Source organism: Gossypium arboreum, chromosome 12 (genome assembly GCF_025698485.1).
Source record: "Gossypium arboreum isolate Shixiya-1 chromosome 12, ASM2569848v2, whole genome shotgun sequence".
Lineage (NCBI taxonomy): Eukaryota > Viridiplantae > Streptophyta > Magnoliopsida > Malvales > Malvaceae > Gossypium > Gossypium arboreum.
In genome coordinates this window covers 67,542,945-67,553,980 of record NC_069081.1, presented here as the reverse complement: position 1 = coordinate 67,553,980, position 11,036 = coordinate 67,542,945, and the positions used below count along the sequence as shown (strand labels likewise).

Here is an 11,036-nt window from a genome sequence, read left to right as displayed (position 1 = left end):
CCGAATTGCTTGATCCACCTCCACTTGCTTCACACTGCATTACTGGGTGAACCTGTGAAGAACTAAGAAAACGATCAATTTTTTTATTCAAGAGTTCTACCTGATTAGAGAGCATGGTGACCAAATCGATGTTATCAACACCGGTTGTTTTTGTTGGCTTTGTCCTTAAGAATTGCCACTGATAGTTATTTAGTGACATCTCCTCTATAAACTCATAAGCATCTTCAGGTGTTTTATTATTGATGGTTCCGCCAGCAGCTGCGTCAACCATTTGTTGAGTCGAAAGATTTATGCCATTATGGAATGTTTGAACCTGAAGCCAAAGCGGTAACCCATGGTGAGGGCACCTTCTCAGTAAGTCCTTGTATCTCTCCCATGCATCGTAAAGAGTTTCTAAGTCCATCTTCACAAACGAAGAGATATCATTACGTAATTTAGCCGTTTTAGCTGGCGGAAAATATTTTAGTAAAAATTTTTCGGTCATTTTTTCACAAGTTGTAATTGACCCTCGTGGTAACGAGTTCAACCACTATTTAGCTTTGTTCCTCAATGAAAAAGGGAATAACCGAAGATGAATGGCATCATCAGAAGCACCATTAATTTTAAATGTATCGCATAGTTCCAAAAAGTTTGCTAAGTGGGAGTTGGGATCCTCATCCTGCAAACCATCAAACTGAAGAAATTACTGTATCATTTGAATAGTGTTAGGTTTTAGTTCAAAAGTATTTGTAGCTATAGCAGGCCTAACTATGCTCAATTCAGTTCCTGTAACACCCCAAACCCGACCCAAACGTTATGGCCGAATCCGACGTGCCACATTAAAGTTAAAAATCCATGTCTTGTTTTAGTGTTTTAGAAATTGACTTTTGTTAAGTTAACAAAGTGAATGGAAGCTGGGCACCAGGCAGGTATCCATAACAGAGGAGGTGAGCCATGAAGGCTGCTTAAGTACCAAGCTCTTCGGTTGGATCCAATCCTAGACATGGCCACAACCATTGCCACACTTGGTTATAACGAGTTGAAATTTCTTTGAGTGGATATCTTTGATAAATCGAATAATCGTAACATTGTGTTATTTTGAAAACAAGTATCATTTTGAAAACGCGCCCTAAGTCTAGCCCATTTGAATTATTATCAACCAGTTTAAAGTTATTAAAAATAAAATAATCCCAGAAAAGAGAAGAAAACAAAGTTAAAATGGCCTTATTACAAACCAAAAATAAGTAGTAAATAAGATAAACTAAAGAAAACCAGTCACTTATTTCAAAGCCCAAAAGCGATCACCGTGGCCATTCTGAATCCCCTCTGACTCCAAGTCCCCAAATCAAGGCTCACCTGCAAGGTTAGGAAGGGGGTGAGTTTGGAAACTCAGTGTGCAACAAGCCCCTTTCAGAGCCCAAAACAATATCAGCCCTCTGGGCCTAAGCCCAACTTCAATCTCAACATATACTGGGCCAAAGCCTTTGCATTATTCATGTCACTAGGCCGAAGCCTTTTCATTATCATATCACTGGGCCGAAGCCTTTACTATAAACGGTATGGCCCATAGGCCCAAATCAATGCCACATGCATTATTAATGGATGTATGCAAGCCCATTTGGGGAGACTACTCAACCCACCAATCGCTACTCTCCACCCGTACCAACCAAGCTCTCCATCTGGGGAATAACTCAACCCACCCAACCAAAATCTCCTTGGCAAAGATAGTCTTTATCATATAACTGGAGGCCTAGCCTCTTTTAATAACTGGGGCAAAGCCCTTTTTGATAAACTAGGGCAAAGCCCTTTTCGGTAAATTGGGGCAAAAGCCCTTTTGCACTTCCTCCATCCATATAATACCCAACCCATGCATAAATGAATACATCATGTGCATACCATACATATCATGCGCATATTATGTCCAATCATGTATATCAAAGTCTCATGCATCAAACACATAATTAAACCCTAGGGGTATAATGGTCATCTTTACCTAGGGGCAAAACAGTCATTTTCCATATTATAAGGGTAATTTCGTAATTTTACCAAAATCTCAGGGTTTCCATGTTCATTAACCATTACGAATCACTCCAAGTGTTTAAACAATGATTTTAATGCACTTTATCAAATTCGAGTTTTTGGGCCCAAATCCCTAATGGGCCCTACGAATGTCTATTTAGTCACCTAGGCCCATTTAGCCTATATTCCACAACGGTATTAACAGTCTTAACGTGCAATTTTATAGGATTTCATTTTCTACCAAATTTACCCAAATGGGCCCGGAAGCCCATTGGGCCCGATTTCAGCCCCTCGAGGTCCAACTTACCATCGTGCACAAAATCGTGCCCCTACCTGTTCCAACGATCCCGATCATCGAAATTAGCAAAACTAACTAACCTATGAGCGTTCGCGTGCTCACGAGTCCTCAAAATACAGGAATTTCGGCATTTCGACTTTTCGGCATATATCGATTTAAGCTACGAAAGAGGGTTCGTTACACACCTGATTTATGATATTCCTTGACGAGATCTCCCACGGCAACCTACAATTATACACCTCCATTTTTAGTGTACAAATCATACTTATCAAACCCAAAATCTACCTTACCACATTCGGCCAAAGACCCCTAATGGCCATAGTTCACTTACCTTCACAAGGTTTAACGATATGATCCAAGCCTATCCAAATCGACACCCCACGCCTTGCTGCTCCTCCAACATATCTACTCCACTATGCAAACCATAAAAAGTTAAAAGAAAAAGCCCAATAAGGCTTATATCTCTAATCGGCCACCTCCCTAAACTATAGGGGTTTCGACTTTTGTCAATAGTTACTACTGAATCGGTTTAGAGTACAAATACTTACCACAGTCTCCCTCTTTGAACCGTTTAAAACTTAGAAGATAAAGGGATTGGCCACCAAAACATGAAGGGAAAAAGAAGGTTGCTGGTCAATAAAGAATCGGCACCACCAAGCTTCATAGGTTCAGCTTTTTGCGGCTTTCCGGCAGATGTGGAGGTAAGGAAAGAAGTAGTAGGTGAACGGAAGGGAGTAGTGGGCTGGTTTTGGAGAAAAGAAAAGGAAGGAATGCTGGATGTAAGGGTGGTAGATTTGGCTAGAGAAGAAGAAAGAAAAAGAAAAGACTAATCCTAAAGAAGAAAACGGCACAACCTAAGTCCCTAATGCCGAAAATACTTACCTAATACCCCTTTGCCGAAATCCCTCTCTAATCCCCTCTATTCGGCTAACTCTATCTCCCTCTCAAATCCCTAAAATCTCTCCCCTTATCCCTCCTTTATCCATGCGTTTGACTGATTCAAACTCTCTCCTATAGAGTTCCATTCGGCTACAACTCCTGCATGCTCAAAGCATAAAAATTAACATCACACTTGCCATCACAGGGAATCAAACCCAGGCTTTCCTCCTACCACTTACACGCCACCTTTTTAGCTCCTTAGTGGCATCACTTAGCCACTTTACCAGAGGCTCTCTTGTGATACATTTTACCTACAATTTTTAATAAGACCACCTATCCAAAGCCCCTAACTTCTTAAGTCCAAAATTTAAAAATTCTACCGAGTTTTGGCCATCACATGGGCCTTCCATAAGCCCATTTACACACTCCAATTATGAATTTCACAACCATATACCAAATTTTAAAAATTTACCAAAATCTCGCGAATCACAGAAAAACCCGAAAATCAGGATGTTACAGTTCCTGTTAAAGAAGGTTTAGCATAATCATACATAGTGCGTGGAGCATGCTTTTGATTAACCGTAATTGCAGGAGGTAGCTGATTGTCTTGGTTTTCAGCCATCTCTTTGGTTGGGGGTTAAGTATCATCCTCTTGCTTGTTCTCCGTGTATCTTAAGCTTCGCCTTATTTCTCTTTGGTTTCTGCGAACTGTGCGATCGATTTCTTCGTCAAAGAGTAGTGGTCCTGACGGGTTTCTTCTAGTCATAAACTATAAAAAACCTGCCAAGAGAAAGAAAACGTAAATTAATAAATAATAAAAAAATTAAATTAAATTAAATTAAATTCCATGAAAAATAAATGTATAAAGTAATAAAAATTGAGCGTTCCTAATATCTTAGTTCCCCGGCAACGGCGCCAAAATATTCATCGCGATTTTCGTGTGACAGGTTTTAAATACTTATAATTAATCATTCTTCAAACTAACTATTATCATGATGTATGCAAGTGTACCTATCAAACAGTAGTATAGTTTTAGCAAGACCGGATTGTCGAACCCAAAAGAACTAAAAGTACTAGTAATGACTATCTTTTTATTATCTAGCCTAAAAATAGGGGGGTTTGGTTTTAACTAACTAATTATCTAAACCAAGAATTCGCAGAAAGTAGAATTAGGGGATTACTTTTGGAAAACAATTGAATTAAGACAATACCTAAGGAAAAATCCACCTAGACTTTACTTATTATTCTGGCTCCAAATCGGACGATTTATTCATTTAACTTGTCCCGTAGAGATCCCTAAGTGATGTTATTATCCCTATTCAGGACTAATAACGTCTAATCCCTAGATTTGATAATTGAGAATTTTCTCTAATTAACACCCTAGGGTTGCATTAACTCGATCTATGGATCCTCTTATTAGGTTTCACCCTAATCTGGCAAAATCTTGTCACCCTATGTCTAGGAGCGCAAACAAATCTGCTTAATTATGACAAATGTACTCTTAGACAGGGTCTATTCCTCCTTTGAATAAGAGCTTATCTTGAATCGGTATCCTGGGATATCAAAACAAGAATTAAGAACACATAATTAAGAACAAGTTAAATATTTATCATACAATTTAGAAAATAATAACAAGATTCGTCTTAGGTTTCATTCCCCTTAGGTATTTAGGGGATTTAGTTCATAATTAAAAGAGAAAACATCTCAGAAGAATAACAAATACAAAACATAAAGAAAACCCAAAACTCCTGAAGGGAAATTGAGGGGAGATCTTCAGTCTTGATGATGAATCCGGCTTCTGAGATGGAACAATTGGCTTTCTTCGAGTAATTCCTTCCTCCTTCTCTGTGTCTCCCCTTTTCCTCCTCCTCTAAGGTGTATTTATAGGCTTTGGAATGCCTAAAAACCCTTAAAATTGGCCTTTTCCGAATTGGACTAAACTTGGGCTCAGTAGGGACACGCTCGTATGAGTCGTGCTTCGATTCTGCCAAATTGACAAGGCCGTGTGGTATGCCCGTGTGAGGAGGTCCATGCCGTGTTGATTTCGTACTTTGGTCCATTTTCTCTGTTTTTGGCTCGTTTCTCATTCCTTTCGCTCTCCTATGCTCACCTAAGTATAAAACATGAAATTAAGGCATTAGGAGCATCAAATTCACCAATTCTAAGGAAAAATTATCCATAAAATGCGTTAAGAATGGGTAAAAATATGTATAAATTACGGTTTATCAAAGTTCTTTATCTATCAATAATCTTTCATTTTCTACCATAAATTCCTAATTTCCAGAATATACATCCATGACCCATTTTCATACCTTGATAACTTTTCAAATTAATCCTTCAAATAGAGAGATTAAACTATCCTGGTTTTAAAAGTACCAAAATTACTAAAAATGGGACAAGAGAACTTACCCAATTAGGCCTTGAAAGTTTCTTTTCTCTCTCCTAGGGTTTCCATTTGTTTTAGGTTGAAGATGACATAAAATAAGATTATTTCTTTTATCATCTTTTAATTAGTTAAGTATGTTTCTATTTTCAATTTAGTCCTTACCTTTTTCTATATTTCCATGGATGAGTCATGAAGAAAAATCTACATACTTTTCTTAATGGTCTAGTAACCATATAAGGACCTCTAGTTTTGAATTCCTTAGCTATTTGATCCTTATAGGTACTAGAATTCAACTTTCGCATTTTATGCGATTTAGTCTTTCTTGTAATTAAACACTTAATTGATAAAATTTTCGTTTCAAAATTTTCACACGACATGTCTATTATAATATGTACTAGATAATGAAATAAAAATAAATCTTATTTTTGGGTCAAATTTGTGGTCCCGAAACCACTGTTCGATTTCACTAAAAATGGGTCATTGCACGACCATGTAGTGTTTGAACAATGAGACACACGGTCGTTTCTAGCTTGTGTCTTAAATCGTGCAACCATCGACTTAGATCACACGGCTATGAGTCGGGCCTCGTAGACCATATGCCAAAACATATATGGCACATCATTGTGTGGTAGCCCGTGTCCCGTGCCATGTGCAATCAAATGTACCATGAAAATCAATTTTACCAAATATGCTTACTTGAGACACAAACTTACAATTCACCAACAAATTTACTTACTCAAAACTCACCTAAACAAGACTAGAACATGTCAAAATCACATATAAATCATACAATTCAAAAGCTTATCCAATGTACCCTCATTGGTACCACAATTAAACATCTAAACAATTCAACCTTAATGTCATGGTTTCATATTCCAAACATACATCACATACCTACCATTCAACCATTTCATTCACACTTCAATATACCAAAAGTTACCTAATCACAAGACATTCACTAATAACCAAAACACATATTTATACCATCATGTACCAATTATCATCGAGGATATTAAAATACAATAAAACCTTGGCACAATTTCAAAACATCCAGAGTTATCATAATAACATACAACTCTATTCATGCCATTTATAACCATTTATAATATTTAAAAACTACCAAAATGGATCGATGGATAGTGTGATCATGCTCTGACGTTGATTCCAACCATTCGAGTTTTTCAATGATCTACAAAACATAGAAAAACAATTACGTAAGCAACTAGTTCTTAGTAAGCTCGAATAAAGAAACTTAGACTTACCAAACATAAGTGATTAAACCATTAAAACATTGCTCATTTAAAACTAGGCACACTTTTCCTTCTTAATCACAACAAGGTTAGTAGGTGTATTAATGAAAATATCCAACCAATTAAACACGAAACATATCAGTATGAAGTTTAATACATAATTCCTTAATTTATTACTCAATTGGTTCCCTTTTCATATTTTCCATTTCATGTTTCCATAATATAGTTCATTTTATTTACACATCAATTCGTTAAAACTTTAATCAATCATCGAATCAAATGAAATAAAATCGAATGCTAAAAAAAAACTCATATAAACACTTAATTCACTAAACACACCACAACATCATAATTTAACATATTTATAGACATATGAAACATATAATCACACCAAGAGATTAATATTCACTATCAAATCATACTAATAAAAAAATTCATATAATATTCATACTTGTGATACAAATCTTACCTACCTGAATAGTAATGATTGAAGGATGCCATAGTGTCTTTCAACCATGGTCTTATTTATTCTCGACTTAATGCTATAATGTCTTTCAACCATGGTCTTATTCACTTCACGATATGATGCCATAGTGTCTTTCAACCATGGTCTTATTCATTTTCCAATATGATGCCATAGTGTCTTTCAACTATGGTCTTATTCATATTCGATAGAATGTCATAGTGGCTTTCAACTATAGTCTTATTCACTTTCCGATGTGATGCCATGTGTCTTTCAACTATGGTCTTATCCATCTTCGATAGGTTGCCATAGTGTCTTTAACTATGGTCTTATTCACTTTCCGATATGATGCCATAGTGTCTTTCAACTATGGTCTTATTCGTTTTTGATTGGATGCCATAGTGTCTTTCAACTATGGTCTTACTCATCTGAATCATGATGCCATAGCATCTTTCAGCTATGATATTACTTGTTTGAATAATGATGCCATAGCATCTTTCAGCTATGGTCTTACTCATTTGAATAATGATGAACCTGCTTATATATATTTCAGAGGATATACCATTCAGTTCACACATACTTATTTACCATGTTTCACAAATCAATTTTTTATTTTCATACTTTGATAACTTTTCAAATTAATCCTTCAAATAGAGAGATTAAACTATCCTGGTTTTAAAAGTACCAAAATTACTAAAAATGGGACAAGAGAACTTACCCAATTAGGCCTTGAAAGTTTCTTTTCTCTCTCCTAGGGTTTCCATTTGTTTTAGGTTGAAGATGACATAAAATAAGATTATTTCTTTTATCATCTTTTTAATTAGTTAAGTATGTTTCTATTTTCAATTTAGTCCTTACCTTTTTTCTATATTTCCATGGATGAGTCATGAAGAAAAATCTACATACTTTTCTTAATGGTCTAGTAACCATATAAGGACCTCTAGTTTTGAATTCCTTAGCTATTTGATCCTTATAGGTACTAGAATTCAACTTTCGCATTTTATGCGATTTAGTCTTTCTTGTAATTAAACACTTAATTGATAAAATTTTCGTTTCAAAATTTTCACACGACATGTCTATTATAATATGTACTAGATAATGAAATAAAATAAATCTTATTTTTGGGTCAAATTTGTGGTCCCGAAACCACTGTTCGATTTCACTAAAAATGGGTCATTGCACGCACCATGTAGTGTTTGAACAATGAGACACACGGTCGTTTCCTAGCTTGTGTCTTAAATCGTGCAACCAACGACTTAGATCACACGGCTATGAGTCAGGCCTCGAGACCATATGCCAAAACATATATGGCACATCATTGTGTGGTAGCCCGTGTCCCGTGCCATGTGCACCAAAATGTACCATGAAAATCAATTTTACCAAATATGCTTACTTGAGACACAAACTTACAATTCACCAACAAATTTACTTACTCAAAACTCACCTAAACAAGACTAGAACATGTCAAAATCACATATAAATCATACAATTCAAAAGCTTATCCAATGTACCTCATTGGTACCACAATTAAACATCTAAACAATTCAACCTTAATGTCATGGTTTCATATTCCAAACATACATCACATACCTACCATTCAACCATTTCATTCACACTTCAATATACCAAAAGTTACCTAATCACAAGACATTCACTAATAACCAAAACACATATTTATACCATCATGTACCAATTATCATCAGAGGATATTAAAATACAATAAAACCTTGGCACAATTTCAAAACATCCAGAGTTATCATAATAACATACAACTCTATTCATGCCATTTATAACCATTTATAATATTTAAAAACTACCAAAATGGATCGATGGATAGTGTGATCATGCTCTGACGTTGATTCCAACCATTCGAGTTTTTCAATGATCTACAAAACATAGAAAAACAATTACGTAAGCAACTAGTTCTTAGTAAGCTCGAATAAAGAAACTTAGACTTACCAAACATAAGTGATTAAACCATTAAAACATTGCTCATTTAAAACTAGGCACACTTTTCCTTCTTAATCACAACAAGGTTAGTAGGTGTATTAATGAAAATATCCAACCAATTAAACACGAAACATATCAGTATGAAGTTTAATACATAATTCCTTAATTTATTACTCAATTGGTTCCTTTTCATATTTTCCATTTCATGTTTCCATAATATAGTTCATTTTATTTACACATCAATTCGTTAAAACTTTAATCAATCATCGAATCAAATGAAATAAAATCGAATGCTAAAAAAAAACTCATATAAACACTTAATTCACTAAACACACCACAACATCATAATTTAACATATTTATAGACATATGAAACATATAATCACACCAAGAGATTGATATTCACTATCAAATCATACTAATAAAAAAATTCATATAATATTCATACTTGTGATACAAATCTTACCTACCTGAATAGTAATGATTGAAGGATGCCATAGTGTCTTTCAACCATGGTCTTATTTATTCTCGACTTAATGCTATAATGTCTTTCAACCATGGTCTTATTCACTTCACGATATGATGCCATAGTGTCTTTCAACCATGGTCTTATTCATTTTCCAATATGATGCCATAGTGTCTTTCAACTATGGTCTTATTCATATTCGATAGAATGTCATAGTGGCTTTCAACTATAGTCTTATTCACTTTCCGATGTGATGCCATGTGTCTTTCAACTATGGTCTTATCCATCTTCGATAGGTTGCCATAGTGTCTTTAACTATGGTCTTATTCACTTTCCGATATGATGCCATAGTGTCTTTCAACTATGGTCTTATTCGTTTTTGATTGGATGCCATAGTGTCTTTCAACTATGGTCTTACTCATCTGAATCATGATGCCATAGCATCTTTCAGCTATGATATTACTTGTTTGAATAATGATGCCATAGCATCTTTCAGCTATGGTCTTACTCATTTGAATAATGATGAACCTGCTTATATATATTTCAGAGGATATACCATTCAGTTCACACATACTTATTTACCATGTTTCACAAATCAATTTTTTATTTTCATACTTTGATAACTTTTCAAATTAATCCTTCAAATAGAGAGATTAAACTATCCTGGTTTTAAAAGTACCAAAATTACTAAAATGGGACAAGAGAACTTACCCAATTAGGCCTTGAAAGTTTCTTTTCTCTCTCCTAGGGTTTCCATTTGTTTTAGGTTGAAGATGACATAAAATAAGATTATTTCTTTTATCATCTTTTAATTAGTTAAGTATGTTTCTATTTTCAATTTAGTCCTTACCTTTTTTCTATATTTCCATGGATGAGTCATGAAGAAAAATCTACATACTTTTCTTAATGGTCTAGTAACCATATAAGGACCTCTAGTTTTGAATTCCTTAGCTATTTGATCCTTATAGGTACTAGAATTCAACTTTCGCATTTTATGCGATTTAGTCTTTCTTGTAATTAAACACTTAATTGATAAAATTTTCGTTTCAAAATTTTCACACGACATGTCTATTATAATATGTACTAGATAATGAAATAAAAATAAATCTTATTTTTGGGTCAAATTTGTGGTCCCGAAACCACTGTTCCGATTTCACTAAAAAATGGGCTGTTGCACAGACCATGTAGTGTTTGAACAATGAGACACACGGTCGTTTCCTAGCTTGTGTCTTAAATCGTGCAACCACTGACTTAGATCACACGGCTATGAGTCAGGCCTCGTAGACCATATGCCAAAACATATATGGCACATCGCTGTGTGGTAGCCCGTGTCCCAGGCCATGTGCA

General features: G+C 35.1%; 1 non-coding gene across 1 annotated transcript; it reads left to right on the top strand.

Moving 5' to 3' along the window:
- The first annotated feature begins 329 nt into the window (after nucleotides 1–329).
- LOC128286356 (small nucleolar RNA R71) lies at nucleotides 330–436 on the top strand. The gene has a single exon (XR_008276899.1). It is a non-coding gene; the product is annotated as a small nucleolar RNA R71 (small nucleolar RNA).
- Nucleotides 437–11,036: the final 10,600 nt, after the last annotated feature.